Source organism: Paramisgurnus dabryanus, chromosome 12 (assembly GCF_030506205.2).
Source record: "Paramisgurnus dabryanus chromosome 12, PD_genome_1.1, whole genome shotgun sequence".
In the NCBI taxonomy this organism is placed as follows: domain Eukaryota; kingdom Metazoa; phylum Chordata; class Actinopteri; order Cypriniformes; family Cobitidae; genus Paramisgurnus; species Paramisgurnus dabryanus.
Window position 1 is genome coordinate 2,458,596 of NC_133348.1, and position 19,422 is coordinate 2,478,017.

At 41.1% G+C, this 19,422-nt stretch overlaps 1 protein-coding gene across 3 annotated transcripts in view; it reads right to left on the reverse strand.

Annotated features, from left to right (window-relative positions):
* Positions 1-19,422, reverse strand: part of hivep2a (HIVEP zinc finger 2a) — a 77,822-nt gene that overhangs the window by 30,530 nt on the left and 27,870 nt on the right. Inside the window, exon 1 of one of the 3 annotated variants that reach the window (XM_065256152.2) lies at positions 14,637-14,805. The exons of the other annotated variants lie outside the window; for them this stretch is intronic. The gene's annotated coding sequence lies outside the window, so the exon portion shown is untranslated. Of the gene's footprint in view, positions 1-14,636; positions 14,806-19,422 lie in introns of those variants that run through there. 3 annotated transcript variants of the gene reach the window in all.

Below are 19,422 nucleotides of genomic sequence, written 5' to 3' on the forward strand. Positions count from 1 at the left end.
AACTTAAACAATTAATTGCAACAAGGAATTTGGGTTTTTGATTGCAGCTATAAATACCTTCCGGTAGCGCCGCCATCTTAGTCGCGTTCGCATTCAGGAGAGACTATTAGCGTAGTGTACGCACTTTTCTTAGTGACGTATTACCAATTAGGAGGGCGGGGGCACAGAGCAGCAGCAGAGTAGCCTCCGTAGGCTGCGTAAGCTCTCATCCTGAATGCGGACGCGACTAAGATGGCGGCGCTACCGGAAGGTATTTATTTTCGTTAATAAAGTTTTAAATATGGATATTTCTACAACAACACCGCGCGGATTACCCTCAGAAGACCTTTGTTTATCATCCTGGAGCCGTTTGGATTTAATTTGTGAAGGATTGACGCACTTTTTTGGACTTGAAGGTCGTGGACTATGGGTGGACCCCGTAACATTACATTTAATCAACTGAAAGATCTAAAACATTTTCTAAAATATCCGAAAATGTGTTTGTCTGAAAAACGATGGACATATGCAACTCGGACAGCTTGGGGGTGAGTAAATCATGGGTTTAATATCATTTTTGGCCGAACTATGCCTTTAATTGGAATGCAAAACAAGATTTTTGAACCAACGTTTTGGAACCAAACTCTTCAAATATAACCGTGTGACTTATGACTAGATCTGTGGTCACATACTGTACATCTCTGCAAAAATAGCTACTACACCCGTCCTGTTGTCTTTTTGTCAAGAGTGAATCTGGTATTGCTTTACCACAAACACTGAGAAAAGCTCTTTTTAGGGGTAAAGAGCTGAATCGGCACTGTGGGAATAACGTTACCATGGTCATGCTGTTCACTGGCCATATATATCCACACTGCTGTGCTTGCATTGCACAGCTGTTTCAAACCAGTACCAGCATCAAGAAAGCTGTGTGCCGACGTTACAGCCCAGTCTTCCGACATAAAAAGATGAGAGGAAACTATGGTGGTTAACGCATAAACGTGTAATTGCAGTTGCTCACACGCCGCTAAGCACCATTGCTGTGGCTAAGAGCAGACATAAAGCAGATCTGATTTAACCTCGACTGAACACGCTCAATTTCAGACTACACAGGAATTTCACCAACGATCAGAGTGCATCACCGAAGCATTAATGGAGCTGAGAAAGTTTGACATTTTGCGGCTCTCCCCTAAGACCCAATAGAATAATATTGTTACTGGATAGAGAGCGCCTTGCCCTCCAACCATTCCTATAATTAAGAGTGAATACAAGCCACGGGGGAGAATTTTGGGGGCCAAGAATATCAATCTGTCACCCCTGAGTGTTTCTCTGGGCTTTGCTGGCTGGAGCGCATCATAGAGAATACAGGCTTGTTTGCTCTGTGGCGCCTGTCCCTTTAACTGTCACACTGCTGGAGTCAGACACGCACGGAAGATAATAACATCCCCTCTATAACCCTCCTGATGCATTAATATTGAAGTGCAGCTAAGCTAAAGCACTAAAGTGGCCCACTTCAGACAAGCCCGGCAGTCAAGGCCACATAATCCATCCGGAAGGAAAGCGACGGAGGGCATTTTCCGACACTCGAGTCTAAAGGACACGGTTGCTTTTCCAAAACACGACCCTCTCTTTTTATGCTCTGCCCCGTGGGAAGAGCTTGTGAAGTAGTCTTTGTCCCACGCGCACAATAACGGGACCAAAGTCACACCTCATCATACTGTCCAGGTGCCAAATTACTTCCCAGGAATCGCCTCGTCTACATTTCCGCCTCCTGCCGCTAAACAGACAGATAATGGACACAGCATCATGTTTGCAACTGCGACCAGAGGAACATTTCAAGCGCAAACAATTCCAGATGCCAAGATCTTTATCGGAGTAAGACCTTCTCCGCAATTCGGGCCTATTTGTACTGTATAATGCGATTAAAGCCTTTACTTCCAAGAATCTGACAAAGAGACAAAGCAGTTTGGGTGTCTGGCTCAAGTGCAGAGGGTGGGGTTTTCACAGCTGTGTGAGGGAAAAGAGGAAGCCGCTGTGGCATCATAATTATGGCATCTTCAGTAAAATGACAGCATGTCTATTTCCTGTACATGGATGTTCTTCGCTCAAGTCTTTACGCCTTCATGCCATTTTTGATTGAGAAATGGATGATGCCTCAACAGTGTACAGATGACATGTAAAAAAAATGTATTCAATTATTTTGTTAAAAAAAAACTAATTATTTAATAAAATGTATCAATTCAAAATAAATAGTGAATAATCTATATATTGCTTTAAGTAGAATAAATATATAGACTCTCCCCCCAAAAAAATCCATTGGCAAAGTGACGACTAAAAAAAATCCCTACACGACATCTTTTAACACAAATTAAATTTTTATCCGAAGAATTTAATTTGGATATTTATTTTATGATTTGTGTGTCTAGGATCGAACCCATGACCTTTGCGCAATTCTCAACCCGCCGAGCCACAGGAGTCTCTTTTTGAAGAGCAGTTTTGTGGGAAAAGAGATGTCAGCCAACAATATACAATAATAATCCTGTTCCTATATCTAAATCTGTTTCCAAAAGGAGCCTCAAATGTGTGCTCTGCGAAGATTTTTCATTTTTCAGTACAGCTTTCATACCTCTTGAGAGAAGAGAGGAGCATGAGATTTGCATTAGGATAATTCACTGCAGAACCACACAGAGACGGACAGGAAATGTTTTGAACAAAAGTCATTGCTAAAGCCTGACCTGTGATCTTCAAGCATCATTTTCACATCGTTTTTCAACAATCTTGAAGGCTAATTGTGAAACCGAAATGTCTATATGCCCAACGCTGTAATATATTACAATCACAGGAAGTCAGTTTTTCTGAACAGGAGGGGCATCCCAGCATGCACCTGTAGGGCACAAACCCCACGCTCAGATCCGCACAGCGATTACCACATTGAGGCAGGAACCGTGCCGTTGACGTTGCAGGAAGTGGTAACGTCAAGGTGTGAACTAAACTCCCACAAGACTGCAGGCTACAACACCACAACAGTGCAGACGACTCGCTCGCTCGCAAACACACGTATACATCCGCCCACATGCAAGAGCAAATCTCTATAGCTCTCTTTTAGTAAGGAGACAAAGGAAGTGAGGTTAAGAATGAGGAAGAATTGTTCTTCTTTGTGTTCGCTCTGACTGAAGGGGCTGGCCCTAGTTTTCCGTCTGTGAAGAAGGGGTCTGACACGCACACTTGGGCTCTGAACAAACACTCAGTAATAGTTCCAGGCTTGGAAACTCGAGGTTCCACTGGAGGAGAAAGAAATTGAGAAATAGGTCTGACCAAATGTTACCCATGGAAAAGCTGGGCACTAGCACGCACACATTTTTGCACAAACAAGCTCGAAGCACTTTCTGATGGCATTGTAGTATTTTTCCCCTTGTTGCGACAGTCTCTTTCGAAATTATTGTCCTAGCAAAAGGAAAGGGGGAAAATCAAATAGCGTTCTGCCTTTTCCATGTCAGTCATAACAAGATAATTCCTCTCCATGGGCATGTTTATTTCCAAAAACAGGTCTATAGTGTAATCTGACTGTGAATTTCCATTATTAACAGACACAGGAAACTCGACCAGGACTAAACCTCTCATTCACTATTTCTTCCCGAGCACAGGGGCAAAACCATTCAATATGAATTTAAGATAATTGTTTTTTTCCAGTTCCATTGACACACGTTTCGGTCACACGTCTTCTGCTTGACTTTTCCGTGCCATGATCGTACCACTGTCACATTCAGCTCCGCTAAGTCGTGTGTGATACCAGGGGACAGCAAAAAAAATAAAAAATCGGATTGAAGTAATGTTTGGCAGGTTTGATGATACAGTAAATCGGCACAAACCGCCCTATGTCTGCAGGTGCTTTTGTGAACTTCTGAAGAATGAGACACTGATCCGTTTACATGGACAACAATAAGTCAATATTAATTAGATTAAGACAATACAGGACTATTTGGTTACCATAATCCGACATAATCAAGTCATAATCAAAGTAAACACAAATGGAATTAAGACAGGTGGAGAATTCCTATTTTAGTTGCATTATTCGTGGACATTAAAGGAAAAGTTTTTCCATATTTTACTATGTTCTTACCTCAACTTAGACTAATTAATACAATTAATCTTTGTACAGCGCCTTGTGAATGTGTTAGCATTTAGCCTAGCCCCATTCATTCCTATGGCTCCAAACAGGGATGAATTTAGAAGCCACCAAACACTTCCATGTTTTCCCTATTTAAAGACTACATGAGTAGTTACACGAGTAAGTATGGTGGCACAAAATTTAACTTTTGTTTGGAGCCATAGGAATTAATGGGGCATTGAAAAAGATATGTATGTATTAATACACCTATAAAGTGGCAGTTTTAACATGTTATAATAAATCATCTATATGGTATTTTGAGCTTAAACTTTACATATGTGCTCTGGGGACACCAAAGATTTATATGACATCTTAAAAAAATCTTGTATGGCCCCTTTAAATTTTGGACTGATGTCAGATGGCATGGCATGGCATGGCATGGCATGGCATGGGGACGTAATTGTGATTTGCCATTATTCGATTTATGTTTTATCGGACTAATCTAAAAGCAACTGTAAACGCGATACCTAGATTATTGTCTCATTCAGAATAAGGTCAATAATTAGATTACTTCTGTCCAAGTAAACAAGGTCACTGAACCACCAAATTAAAACCACTATTTGCTTTTTAAAATATCACTACATAAAAAGCTTTTATTTACTTAAACATTCTTTCCATGACTTTTGAGCGACACAAAGTGTGTAAAAGCACAGTATTGCCTATCAGCACCTCTTCATATGAAAACAACCCTCGTGCCCCGACACAAATCAAACATCTTAGTCCAGTTTCCCTGATTTATATATATATGCACAATGTAGTTCTTGTCTCTCGCACTCAAACAACCTGATCATTCATCTCAAGCGCCAGACACAAAACCATTTTTCCGTTTTCTGCATGCAGAAACATGCAGCTGAAAGTGACGCTGGATGGGAGGAAAGTTCATCTCATAAGTTGACTCTCGGGGAAACAAAGATGCAAGCCCTGAGATGCGAGTCTATTGAGCAACACCCAGGTTTGGGTGTTCTCGGACAGTGTGAACTTTTTCATTAGGGTCGGCACTGAACATGAAGTGTGTTCGCATGCATGTGTGTGACTTACATAACAGATCCTGTGCTGTCTCGCTGGGTGGAGGAGTATGCATACTCTGCTGTGTCAGAGGGGTGGAGGGGTACACTAGCTCCTCTGTTAAACATCTGAGGTCACTGCTGGCCCCCATCGCAAACAAGTCATCATCATCTGGCCCGAGCTCGATCGCACACATGAGGCCTCCTGAATATTTGAGTGTTTATGTATGCCTGTACGTGCACATCTATCGTGGGTGTGCGTGCACCCAAGAGAGCTTGTTTGTACTTGTGTATTTACATTTATCTCTGGAGACACATCAGACTAGGGGTAAGAGGAATACGTAAACATATAAACAAACCACATAGGCAAATACGCCGTGGTTGATTCTTTTTCCCCTAAAGCAAAGAGCGGATATGTTTGCCGGCATTGTAGCCCAGGAACTGGCAGCTGAGATCAGTGGTCTCATTGATGAGTGATCTTTCTGCCCCACTGCGACATTGAAGAACTGCAGCCACAGTAACATGACTGATTATAGTTTACCCACAATTCCACAGGGTGCACGGTTGACAACATTAAAAGTGTTTACTGTTAACATCTGCCTAGTGCCTTGCTCCTACCTATTTAGTTTCCTTGCCGTATTTCATTACGGATTAGTCCATTTTCTTAAAAAAAATCCAGATAATTTACTCACCACCATGTCATCCAAAATGTTAATGTCTTTTTTTGTTCAGTCGAGAAATAATTATGTTTTTTGAGTAAAACATTCAAGGATTTTTCTAATTTTAATGGACTTTAATGGACCCCAACACTTAACAGTTTTAATTCAGTTTAAAATTGCAGTTTCAACAAAGTTTCAAAGGACTCTAAATGATCCCAAACGAGGCATAAGGGTCTTATCTAGTGAACTCTTAAACCACAACTTCTCTTTTTCCTCCGGCTGTGTGACGAGCCAGCACAACCTCACGTAATTGCATAATGATGTCGAAAGGTCACGTGTTACACATGTGAAACGCACATTTGCGGACCATTTTAAACAATAAACTGACACAATGACATTAATTAGTATCATTCGACATCCAACAACATCGGAACGGTCCAATTTCTCCAAACTTGTAAACACTGGGGCGTAGTTTCGATACGTCATCGGTGACCTCTTGACGTGTGGTTGTGGTTTAAAAGTGCATTTTTTTATTTTTCTTGCCAAAAATGACAATTGTTTCGCTAGATAAGATCCTTATTCCTCATTTGAGATCGTTTAGAGTCCTTTGAAACTGTAATTTTAAAATGCATTAAAACTGTTAAGTATTGGGGTCCATTAAAGTCCATTAAAATGAGAAAAATCCTGGAATGTTTCCTCAAAAAACATAATTTCTTCTCGATTGAACAAAAAAAGACATCAACATTTTAGATGATATGGTGGTGAGTAAATTATCTGGATTTTTTTAAAGAAAATGGACTAATCCTTTAACCACTATATGGAGACAAATCCTGGAATGTTTTTCTTTAAAAAACTTAATTTCTTTTCGACAGAACAAAGACATAAACATCTTGGATGACTTGGGGGGAGTAAATTATGTGGATTTTTTATAAAACTCAAGTAATCCTTAAACTACACCTCTGTACCTAAGGGGTGCATATAATTACTTCAAAAGGTACCATTTAGGTACCAATATTGCTTCTCTACCTTATTCTGACAGTGTAGCACCTTTATTTTAAGATGATAGACGTTTTGCTATAATCTAAAAACAGTTTTGGGATAAATATAGAAGAAAACACCCAAGTAATATGTCATCATTTTTTCCAGGAACCTAAAACTGCTAAAGCAGTCACATCATTGCAGCACCTGACTAAAACGCCTTGCAGTCTAAAATTAGTTTGGGGTAAATATACAGAGGAACACCCAAATAATATGTAATCTGTACTAATTCCTGTAAAAAACAATCATAGTACGGCTAAAGCTGCCACGTCATTGCCGTACCTGATTTACACGTCTTTCCATAATCTAGAAGTCGTTTTGGGGTAAATATAGAATGGATTGTAACACTGCAAAACAAGTCTGAGCTCATTTTAACCCAAATCAGCTTTCTGTGTAAAGTACATCAGTTGTGAAATCGTAGCAAAAGGCGACTACGTCAAATCTGTTCAGGAATCTTAAACATAGACGTCATACATTCCATGTGTGCTAATACGTATTTCCAGAAAAAACCTGAATATGTGACAGCATTGTTTGAGTTCACACTGAGTAAAGCTACAAAATCTACTAAACTATGTCTCATTTCTGTCTAAATAAGCTTGATTCACATCGTTCTTTATTATGTGGACTCTGTCTGTCCTCATGTATCTGACACAAATAATACTAGCATGTCACTTCTAGAAGGTAAAACCCAATGTTGGCATCATGTCTGTAATGTTCGTGACATCAATTTTAGTGTTCTTCTGACACACAAGCCTACAGCCACACTTATTTCTGCTAAAATCAAAAATGCAAAAACATTTTAACTGAGGTCTGGCAATATGGCATAAAACTTTTTTCACCCTCCATATTATAAAGCCAATCCTCTTCCAACACGTTAGAAATCTATCAACAGTTCTTTAACAATTTGCCATTACCACAAACAATTATTCCGTAACCGGCATTTAATTAGTTTTGGATCAACAAGCGGAGAGCAATAGACCTGACCCGCCAGCTCATGAGGTCACAGTCCACCGCACACACAAACACATACATGCACGCAACTCAACACACATATTATATGGTGCCGCATTGCAAGTTGATGAGTGGGGTGCTGGGGAGAAAGAGCATACCAGTTTTTTTATATCACTATTAAATGAGCCATGAAGGGCCACCCTAAGTTGTCTTGGAAGGAAGCCCCCCAGTCAGGAATGCAGCGGCACTGCCGCCCAGGGCATTTGGGCGCCGCAGTCACCTCACTGGAGGAATTTCCAGCCTTCATATAAAACTGATAATGGGATGTGTACACAGCAGGAGTGGAAAATCAGAGGTGCGTTACGAGGTTTTCCACATTCCTCCCTTTCCATGGGCCAGACGAGTGTGCACTGCATATGCCTTAGCCTGGGAATTCGAGTGGAGTGTAAGAGTGTTTGAGGATCTCTTTGTGTGTTTATGTCTCCCTGATAATGGGATATTCCCACAGGCAGCCCACTGCTGTTTTTGGACTATCAGTTGCTGTGCAAGTAAATGCTTTTAGTTTATGCATTTGACACTTTTATCCAAATTCACTGAAAGTGTATTAACAGCAAGTGGGAATAAATCCATGACGTTGGTGTTGCAAGCACTATTATCTACCAGTTAAGCTACAGGAACACCCATTTATAAGTGCATCAACTCAAGACAGCTAAAAGAACATGGAAAGGTATTACATATCACACTGAAGCTTTTCTTGAGCCACCAACATGGTCTCTAATGCCCTCTGAGGTTTCGTTCTTGAAGGCCACATCCTGACTGATCCTGGCTTCACCACTCTGCTATATTAATACCGCGCAACTGTGAAGCCAAAAACCGATACCCCATTTCACCAAGGACGCAGTTTTATTTCCGACCAAGGCAGCCTAGACCGTCTCCACGGGTGATAAACGCAGACAGAAACCAAGGAAAGATCTAGTTTCTCCCACTGCTGTATGGCTTTTTGCTTGCCTTTTGTTCGGTGCGGACGTTCGCAGACGGACGGGTCACAAAGCGATCTCCCATGTGTTGGCGTGATGGGAGGTGGCTGATGTGAAGCATATTCAATGTGACATATGGAGATCAGCTCTCCCCGCGTTACCATCTATTACAGCAATTATCGAACGATCCGGAGATGTTCTTTTTCAGGATAACTATTTTCGTCAGTTTCAATGTTGTAATTTAGCATTTTAAATAATTTGGTAGCACGGGTCCAAAGCTGATGCCAAGAAATGTACTGTATTACATAAAATTGTGCACTTTACATTCCACAACTACTAACTAACCAAATACAAGAACTGTTCTATACAATGACTAATTCCTTTGTGGGTTGTTTACATGAGATGTAATATCAGGTCAAGAATGTAATTTAGATCATCAAGTCATTTTCCCTCCTCTTACTGGTCGTCTCGCTGTCCCAAGACTGCTAACCTCATTCAAAAATCAACATATTGCATATTCAGACAAGTGCTGGATGCATAGGACACGGATGCTTGTGCTATAAACCATCATGGATAAGTGTCATTGGAACACATTATGTGGTCGCTGTAATGACGGCTGCACTGCTACCAAGTTTTTTCTGTTTTCTTCCCTCCGTCCTGCTCGCTCTTCATCTCCACACTCATACCATGCGCCCCACGGCAGCATTCACAAACTCCTGCGGTTTTCTAAATAGAGCAGTACAATCTCAGTCACAGCAACCCACGGCTGCTGCCTCTCCATCAGCCTGCACCCTTTTTTCACATTTCCTTCCATTTCTTCTCCATCCTCTCCTCTCTCTGACTCAACTCTCTGCCGCTTCCATTCACGGGCTAAAAATATAAGTGAGGTCCTCACCTTGCCTTGTTGTCAGGGCGTCAGAGCATTAGTAGGCTGAATAAACGTCAGCTGTTCTCCTCTTCGTTGGTTTGAGATGCAGGTGAGCTCTCTTTATCCATTAATCAGACACTTTTATGTTCTGAAAACTCGACTGTTACTGGAAAATACTGGCACATGCTAACTCTCCGGGGCACAGAAATGATGTATCTTTCTGCGTCTGACTAAAGAAATGATCTTGCATTAAGAAAATCCACTTTCGGATGCTGATAGGCTGGTGTGCCTACCAGGTTTCTAAACCATCACTCCCCACCCCAGAGTTGAAACGACAAGTTTTGTATTAGCTATAAAATCTTTGATTCAGATGCTGGATGATGTTAATAACATGCAGTCTACCAGCTTTGCAAGTAAAGCCAGTTTTTTTTCAGCATTAACAATGAAACCCGCAGAGGTAGTCTGGGTGAGACCAAGAAGAGAAATATGGACAAAAATCTCTTGTTAGGAATAATGAGATGAAAAAGATAATAAAAGCATGACTAAGTCTTTCACTTTGGTCAAAACAATAACAGATTGTGCCACGGAATAAGAGTGGGTTCAGAGAAGGTTGCTGGATGAATTGATGCTAGTGCAATAAAAGTCTATAAATATATGTAACGTCAAATCTGTACCTGGGATAGATCTGGATCGTAAATTGTTTTTATGCGAATCTCAATCGGTGCAAACAGCATAAACGCTGCCAGGAATGTGGTTGATTCAAGCCAGCGGAGACAGGTGGTCTCACCTGTGATTCAAAAGTGTTACGCCATGGAATAAAAAACCCACTATTTTCCTGGCTGTTCTCATGCATCCCTCGCACCTCCACGTGAAGTTCCTCCCACTCTTTCTATCTCTCTTTTTATATTCGTTTTCCAAAATCTGGCTTAAATTTGCCAACCCTGCAAGCCGTCTCAGCTGAGCGCTGGCCAATTGCCTCGGTACTGCTCTCGCTTAAGAGTATCTCACTGTTGTCTTTTCATCCTTTCGGCTGTGAATGTCATGAATCTCTCTTGCTCTCTGTATGATGTCTTAGCTGACCCCAGGCCTGGGCTAATGTCAGTGGGCCATCTGTGATAGGAACCCTGGGGCCCGAGTGGCAGAAGGCCACATGCCTGCCTGCCTACTTCCTGAGTTAAGCCCACACTCTGGGTCTGGCCACTGCTCGGCAAGAACACACACATAAAATGCACACAAACACAAAATGCTCCCGGCTGGTAGAACTTAATGATGACACAGTACATGCCCAAACACCAAAATCTGCAATAAGGCGAGGGGTTAGGTTGACTAAACTGTGCTCCTGAATAGCTCAGTGGTAGATCACTGCGTTAGCAGCGCAAAAGGTCATGGGTTTTAACCCAGGGAACACACATACTGATCATATTTTTGGATTAAAGCATCTGCCACATGCATAAATGTAAACTCCCTGCCCAGGCCATAAAGCTGCACTACAAACATACAACAACAGTAGCTCAATTGGTAAGAAATGGCACTAGCTATGCCAAGGTCAAAGGTTCGATTCCAAGGTAATCCATGTACAACATAGTCAAAATCATTACAAAAATATTCATCAAGTCATACAATCAGCAAACAACAAAAAGATCTTGGATTTTCCACCTTCTCGCACTTACACTGAAGTGTGAGCCACAGAGTGTTTGCCCATTTGGCACAGGTTGGGTATCTAAGTCTCTGTCTTTGCTATAGTTCTGGCATTGACCAAAACTGAACAGAAGGTATGGAGAGCTTAGCTCAGTCGGACCCTCGGCCACAGACACAGAGAAGGGGACACAGTCAGGGTCGGTCCAACCTCTATCCACACACCTTCACACTCTTCTGGCACTCGGATCAGTGGCATTTGCGTCACAGGGCACAGCTAGATTAGATCTGAATGAAACCCTAAGCCTTCATTATGAAAACCTGACCATGCCGTTTCGATCAGACCCAGGTTTATAATGATGATAAAATTAGGAGAATAATTTAAGGGCTCATCTGACATGTTTTCCAGTAAATTAGCATTTTTTCTCTCAATGGATTCTGCAAAAAAAAAAGTATTTCTGAATGGCCTGAGGTGAGGATTAAGCGGATTAAAAAGTATTTGATGAACGAATAATACGTGCCAAAAGCATTCGGTTTATATCATTATCTCATTTGATATAACGTGGCGTTTAGCTGCTTTTGCATTTAAGCTCCTTAATTCTTTTTAGGCTTTGATCACTCGTGGTCATAATAGAAGTGCTGTTTCAAGTGGACCATCTGCCTTCAAGATATTGTACAACAATATGATTCATAATGCTGTCATGTTTCCAAAAAAACACGGAAAAGGCAAAAAACGTAAAATCAGTGGTATTTATCTGTGCAAGCCATGAAATGAGTCATATTATGATTAAGTTGTGGTTTAATTGTAGTGTAATTTAATATTCTGAAAGTGCCCTGATAAGATTTCATCTAAAGTTCTGTGTTGTCAATAAAATAATTATTTACCAAATGATGAAATGAATTAATAGTGAACAGGGCATAAAATTCAGCAGCGCCTAGTACGCAGACCAAATATACACCAAAATAATAAATTAATATAACAGCCACATTTACTTATAAAAATGTCCATGGACATTCTTACTATCCCTGATGGCCACTATGGATCTATTCAGGAATATTAACAACAAATCTTTTGTCATTCCATCTGTATCTGTCAATGACACATGGTACTAAAAAGGGTCTCTTTGTCACCAAAGTGACACTTGAGAAATCAAGGGGATTATTCGGGAGGATCAGCCTTGGATGTGCTAATGGTCTCTTTTACTCCTCTTCAACAGAGGAACATCCTGGCACAAGGTCACAGAGGATTATTCCTCTCAGGTGCACAGGTGGCCTCCATCTACCATCTAAACCAGTGATGGGCATTCCTGGCCCTGGAGGGCCATAGTCCTGCAGAGTTTAGCTCCAACCCTAACCCCTCAAACACATAGGCAATTAGATTTTTCAGGTGTGTTTGATTTAAGGTTGGAGCTAAACTCTGCAGGACGTTGACCCTTCAGGACCAGGAATGCCCACCCCTGATCTAAACTACAGCTCTCCATTTATTTCAGACATGTTGTCTTAAATGGAACAGCTTTCAGCTGAACCACTGAATGGTGGGATTTAATCACCATGCGAAGACGTCTTGCATAACATCCACTTCTTTCTAGAAAAGCAATGATAATGTGTCATGATTAAAAGGAAATGCATACCGATGTGTGAAAGCGAGTGGCAAGCTTTTCAGTGGAGAAATTCAATTCATCCAAAGAGGAAATGTGTTCAAAAGACACAAGGTCACATCCTAAAACAGTGCAATTCAGTTGTGCTAGAAAGAATTTTTATAATACTGACATCTTTACTGTTTATACCCCCATGGTAGGTTTAAAATTAAACGCAGTAAAGAGAAGACCCCCTTCTGAGGGCTTCTGGGTACACGATTCGATAGGTGTGACATCCGCACACACAAACAACATAAGCCAGCAAAAACAAGCAGCAAGGAATGTAGCACCCAAACCTGGACACAATTACTCCCTGTCCCGCTGCCAAGGCAGTGCAATTGATGTAGCGGGTCTGTATCAGGTTGTTGCGGAAGAGGGTCTTCTGTAATCCCGTGAGTGCACTGGCGGCAAGCTAACATCACATTACTCTTGTAGTCACAGGCAGACAGAGCTCCCGCACGGGTTGGTAATTGCTTTCCCCTCAGCTGGCAGGCCGGCACATCACCTTAGGAAAGAATCTGCCACAGCGATATCAGGCTTCCCTCAGCTGACCCGCTTTACTCAAACCCAAAGGAAAACACGAACTGGGTTTTCGTAACGGAACGTTTACGCAAACAACACACAATTGATCTGTACGCCGAGGATTCTATTAAAAAGCGATTGATATTTCTCGATGCGTGTCGAGCTGGGCATTTCCCAAACTCAGTCGGAGAGACAATTCGTCAGAGAGAAAAATTCAGAGCAATGAGATAATAAAGTCAAAGTATTTGTGAATGGAAAATGCACACTTCGGGCCGGTTCATTTCTCTGTTATTAGACAGAAGTATTACAGTTCTCTCAGTACAGGTAGACACACGAGGAGTAGTGGAGGGTGTGCTCTCCTGACCTGCATCAAGAGACTCATCTCAAGGTCACTGTAAACCCTGGGTTCCCCTGTTGTAGGTTTTCTGAATGACAAGCATGTATATATGTGCCTTTATGAAATAAATCTTTACTAAATGAGGTTAGTTTTAACTAAAGCTGTTAATGCAAATATATGCATCTGTGATGTCCGCCCAGTGTCTATGTGGTGTTCCCTTGGTCTTACTGTCAAAGCCTTTCCTCACGTTTTAAATGCCATGCTCATAAATCAAACAGCTGCATGGGGGAGGTTAGCACGTCCGCAGATATAGGATACTTAATTTAGCAAAAAAGCATTTTTAATAATTCCCAGTGGGAATGATAAACGATGTAAGGTATTGTAACCTGGGTGATAAGGTTGGGGGTGTCCCTTCACCAAAAAGGCAACTGACATTCCTGCACAAGCTTCGCAGACAGATACTGCGAACAGCTACTGTACCTTATGTACACCGATGTAACCAACAAGTGCATGTCTATCATACGCTATGCAAAGAGAAACAGAAAGAGTAATACAATCTAATGCTTTGTCTGTTTCTCCAGAAGCAGGTGTTAGTGTTGTTATCAGACAGAGATGGCATCAATAGCTCAGCATGCAAGCAGTACAAGCAGGCGATGTGAGACTCTTTCTCTCTTACACTCTTTCTCTCTGACAGCCTACTGCAGCCAAGCCTTCTGCTTTCAGCCGCGGATGAAAAGCAAACATAAGCGTATATCTCCACTGCCTTACGGTCACGTCAGCCCGGAGGGGGATATCACCTCTCTGATCGCTACTAGACACAATGACAGACACAGAGGAGAAGGAAAAAATACAGATTTCAGAACCAACCTGGCTTCTCAAGGTCCTTGGTCATCCACAACATTCCCCTGATCTCGAATTCCCCTTGTCCATTCTACGAGGTTAGGAATAAAACACCAGGCAGCCAGCCGAAACTCCCATCAATCAGAAGGCTCTCGCTGATAGAGCGTATACTAGGAGACCTACTGATGTAAGCTAGTCACCAGAGAAAATACCCAGTCGTGACGCATATCCAGGAACAAAAATAGCACTGGGGCCCCAAAAGGGGTTGCACAACAGGCTACGCTGAGAGGTACTTTCGCAATGCCTGTTTTTCTTTGCTGTTTTTGTGCCTTGTCACAAAAGAGGTTTTAATTCTGGAAAGCTGCACTTGACCGCAAATAAAAGAGGTCAGGGTACAAGGGTGGAGTGGGATTACAGGCAGCTTTTGTATGTTTGCATGAGTGTTTGTGTGTAATGACGCAGAATTTTATCGGACTGAGATTTAATTGCAGTCTGGCCTCGGCGCCTTTGACCTGGGGATTGTCCACAGAGTGCATATAACACGGCGGTATCACCGCTCACCCCCCTCCCGTGGACCTATAAATAGCTCACCAGGCTAATTCTTGCAAAATCCCTTTATAGATGTGCTTTCACCGTTCACTCCTGGCTAGCCCCGATACTGATACGATTAGCTTGCAGATCATGACGTGTTATTTTATGCCTGTGCATTTTTAATAAGCAAGGGTTATTTTTATCATACTTGAACAAAATGTGACATTGTACGAGTGCACTGCGACAGTCCCAGAGAGGGGACGATAAAGATCCAAAAGCCTGCTGAGCAAACACTTCCTTCCCGACCCTTGACAGCAGACAAGATTAATTCTAACGCTAATATATTTACCTCCGCTCCATGAGTCTTGAGTGACAGCAATGTGGCCCTTTTGAGGGTCACCTGGCTTGAGAGTTATGGCCACATTCTGCACAGCAGCGGCACCGTTCCGGAGAGCATTTATTCAAACCTCTGGGATGACATCAAGCTGTCAAGTGCCACTGTGATAACAACTATGCCGGTTATCCCAAGATGAATCAGTTCATCAAGTTTCTACGCTTAACATACACAGCTGTCCCGCACGCTTTTGCCTATACCACAGAATCCAATTTACACAGCTAAATATATTTGACCAGCGTTGACCTCTACAAAGTGACTAGAAGATGAGATCCCATATGACATCTACAGCTAAGAGACGTGGGAATAAAAATGTGGAGCTCCTTGGGGGTTCTCACTTATTGTCTGAACAAGTATCTTTGTAAACAAATCTTCTGGTTAAGGTACTTTTTGACTTTATCCCAAGGAACATACAATGCTGCTAAAAAGAAAAATCATCAATGCACTGTAAAGCCCAGAGTATAGTAATGCACATGCACGGTTGAACATAAAGCCTTGCAAAGTATAGTTTATTTGACTTACGTGAACACAGATGTTTGACGCATGCGCATTCCGACAAAATGCAATGCATCTTTTGAGCTACATACTACATTCTCCTGTAGGTGCATGCGCGACCTACATGTACAATGTACGAAGGGTTTCAAAAATCAGTACGTGTGCACTTTTCTGACACACAATGTATGTGAAAAAATGGACCATACTTCGGCCTTAAAGAGGACATATCATGAAAATCTAACTTTTTTCATGTTTAAGTGCTATAATTGGGTCCCCAGTGCTTTCATCAACCTAGAAAATAGTAACTTAGAAAATAGTAACCTAGTAACCCAGTAACTTGGTTTTGGTAAACCATTCTCTGCAAGCCTGTGAAAAAATAAGCTATTGAAATTTGGCACCCCTAGTGATGTCAAAAGGGGATCTTATTATAATAATTTAACCCCTTAGTTGGAACTATCACGGCACTGCCATTTAGTGCAGAGATAAAGCGAGATAAAATAATTGAGAGCACAACTGAGTTTCGATTTCAACAAACCGCCATTATGGTGATCAATGTTTGCATTTCATCAGCTCATTTGTATTTAAAAAAAAAAAACTGCACAATTTTGCTGACACCTACAAAGTGACAATTTTAACATGCAATAATGAATTATCTATATCGTATTTTGAGCTAAAACTTCACATACGTACTCACCAAAGATTTATTTGACATCTTAAAAAAGTCTTGTGAAATGTCCCCTTAAAGTTGCTTTAAATAAAAGTGTCTGCCAAAATGCGTAAATAGGAATGTAAATCTTTGTAGACCCTTAAATTGATTTTGATACGGAACAAAGTTCTGACATGCTGTTTCATGGCACTTTATTGCAACCATAACTGCCATGTTATAGAGATGGATTTTGAGATGAGATCTCAATCTAAACCAGCCTTTTCTGTGTTAAACAGTAAGTTGTGCTTTAGAGAACAGGACATCTGCTTACTGTGAAGAAACAAAGAGCATGTTTCATACATCCCAATGTTTGTTGTCCTAACATGTTTCACAAATCAATTATTCATCCGATAACTGTGGTCACATACATACATATCACATAAACAAATTTTCCCTAAACACATTAGCATATAATAGTGGAATTCTTCTTGCTAACTAGGAAGGTGAAGTTTCATTAATATTTAACAACTCAGAATATGACTGCCCTTGATCTAAAATAAGCCTCGGTGAGCAGAAATGTAGGTATACCGTACCTCAATCCAAGCCATTACTGATATAAGACAGTGTGAATGATTTGTAAGAGCAAAAAAGGCAGAGATACGACGTATCTGATGGATAGCAGAACCAAGTCCACATTAAATATAAAAAGTGGCACAATGGCACATAGACAGACACAAGCATTTCACAGTCATGGTAATAGTGAGTGATGAGACTCTGTCTCTAGACACAATCTAGGGCAGAACAGACGTCGTCTGTTTTTTCGCATCATCCTATAGGTAAATAAACAGGCTGACGGCTCTGTGGCCCAGGGACAATAGAAGAGGAATAAGATCTCAGCTGGCATTACTGCTGAATGAACACTTTAATGGCTGAGATGCAGTCGTGGACATTTGCCAATCTCCAAGTGCTTCTCTCTAATCAGCAGGCTGCAATGTAGAGAAAGGCACATGGGAAATGAAGGATCCTCCCATCACCAAAGTGAACTCTGCTTACCTCACCGAACCCCCAGCTGGGATTTGCCTTTATTTTCCGCTTCCCATGGAAGTTTGATGTCAATGACAAATATACTGCACCATCCCACCTTGAGCTATACATTTTTTTCAGTATATGAACATTCCCTGGGGATCAATTCGAACCCATGGCATTTGCGTTGCTAGCGCAATGCTTTCCAATTGAGCTTCAGGCATTTCAAACCTTTGAACTCTGTTTGACATTGCAAATTATTACTCATAGTATTATTCATATTATTATTGCTACATCAGAGTACTGAGAATAGTGCGAGATATGTCAACCTATGTTTCCCAAATATTACGCATGTATTCATTCTAAGATGAAATGAGTCTGTGCCAAATAAATACTTTTCCAAGAGGATTATATTTGCAAGCAAAATCAATTGTCGGGTTCCCCAAGGACGTTTCCTGCAGTTTATCTCGAGTCGACGTTTCATTTGAGGATGAAACTCATAGCTCATGGCAAGCTAGAGGTATCTGGACAAGGTTTATGGCCTGATGGTGCAGCATGCTGTATGTGTCAACAACTCGCTCATCTAGTGCAGATACAGTGCACACAACTACAGTAACATATAAACAACATTTTAAAGATGAGGAAAAACTGGCTTCTGCAATGATTCTTAAACTGCAAGAAACATTTACAGTGAAACAGATCTACTGTTAATTGAGAACCTGAATTCCCTATGTACATCTTTATGGCATTAATAATGTATATTAAGTATTGCTGTAAGTATTGTATTCCCATTAAGGTGTACAAGGAAAGACATCTTCTGATATCTTTATCAAAGTGGTTTTGTATTAATACTGAATAATTCAACATTTCTCTGTAACAAAGGACACGCATCATACCACGGCTGGCTTTCTTTCTTATCTATTTGTGGAGTCATAATGAAAAGTCTGAAGCGTTAAGGAACTTCAGAAGGAAATGAGGGATATTGTGTTTCTTTGCTCTGTTGACAACAGAAGCTTGTGCCTTCAGGAACCATCAATCCTCGAGTGTAATGATCGGCGAGAGAGCGTTAAATTGTATATAACTAAAAAAGGAGCAGATTCTGCAGGGGGTGGCACTGAGAATTTTTCTTCTGAGCCTGTTTTGCTTTATAAGTAATTCATATACAAGTACTGCAAATGCAGCTACCGGACCTATAAGAGATAAATAAGGAAATAATGCAATAGTGGATAACTAGAGCGGAGTAAATTGGAATGCAACCTATGCTGGGACTAATTTGTAATGCTGCATAGTATTTTCCATCCCATCCCTCAAGCACATGCCTTGCCAACTGCTCAAAAACAAGAGCACATGAATCACACAATTAGAGCATGTTAACCATACAGGGGGGTTTGCAGATTCACAAGTGGTTAACCTGAAGACGAACTGAGGCAGAGTGCATCAAAAACACTGCAGTATCCAATTATCACAACAAAACACAACTATCACATACCTACGCATGCACGGATTGGGACAAAAAAATCGCCCTGGCATTCGATAACGCACACATTTTCACTCTTTTTCTTTTGGTCTCTTGAATGTGTATACCAACCATGACATAAAACAAGGTTAAACCTGAGGCTTTGACTTTCTGTTCTGTTTGTCAGATCTAAGGGTGAAGATCTCTCACTAAGTTTTATAAATCATTATCGAGAAACAAATTAATTTACTGAAAGCTACCAGAATAG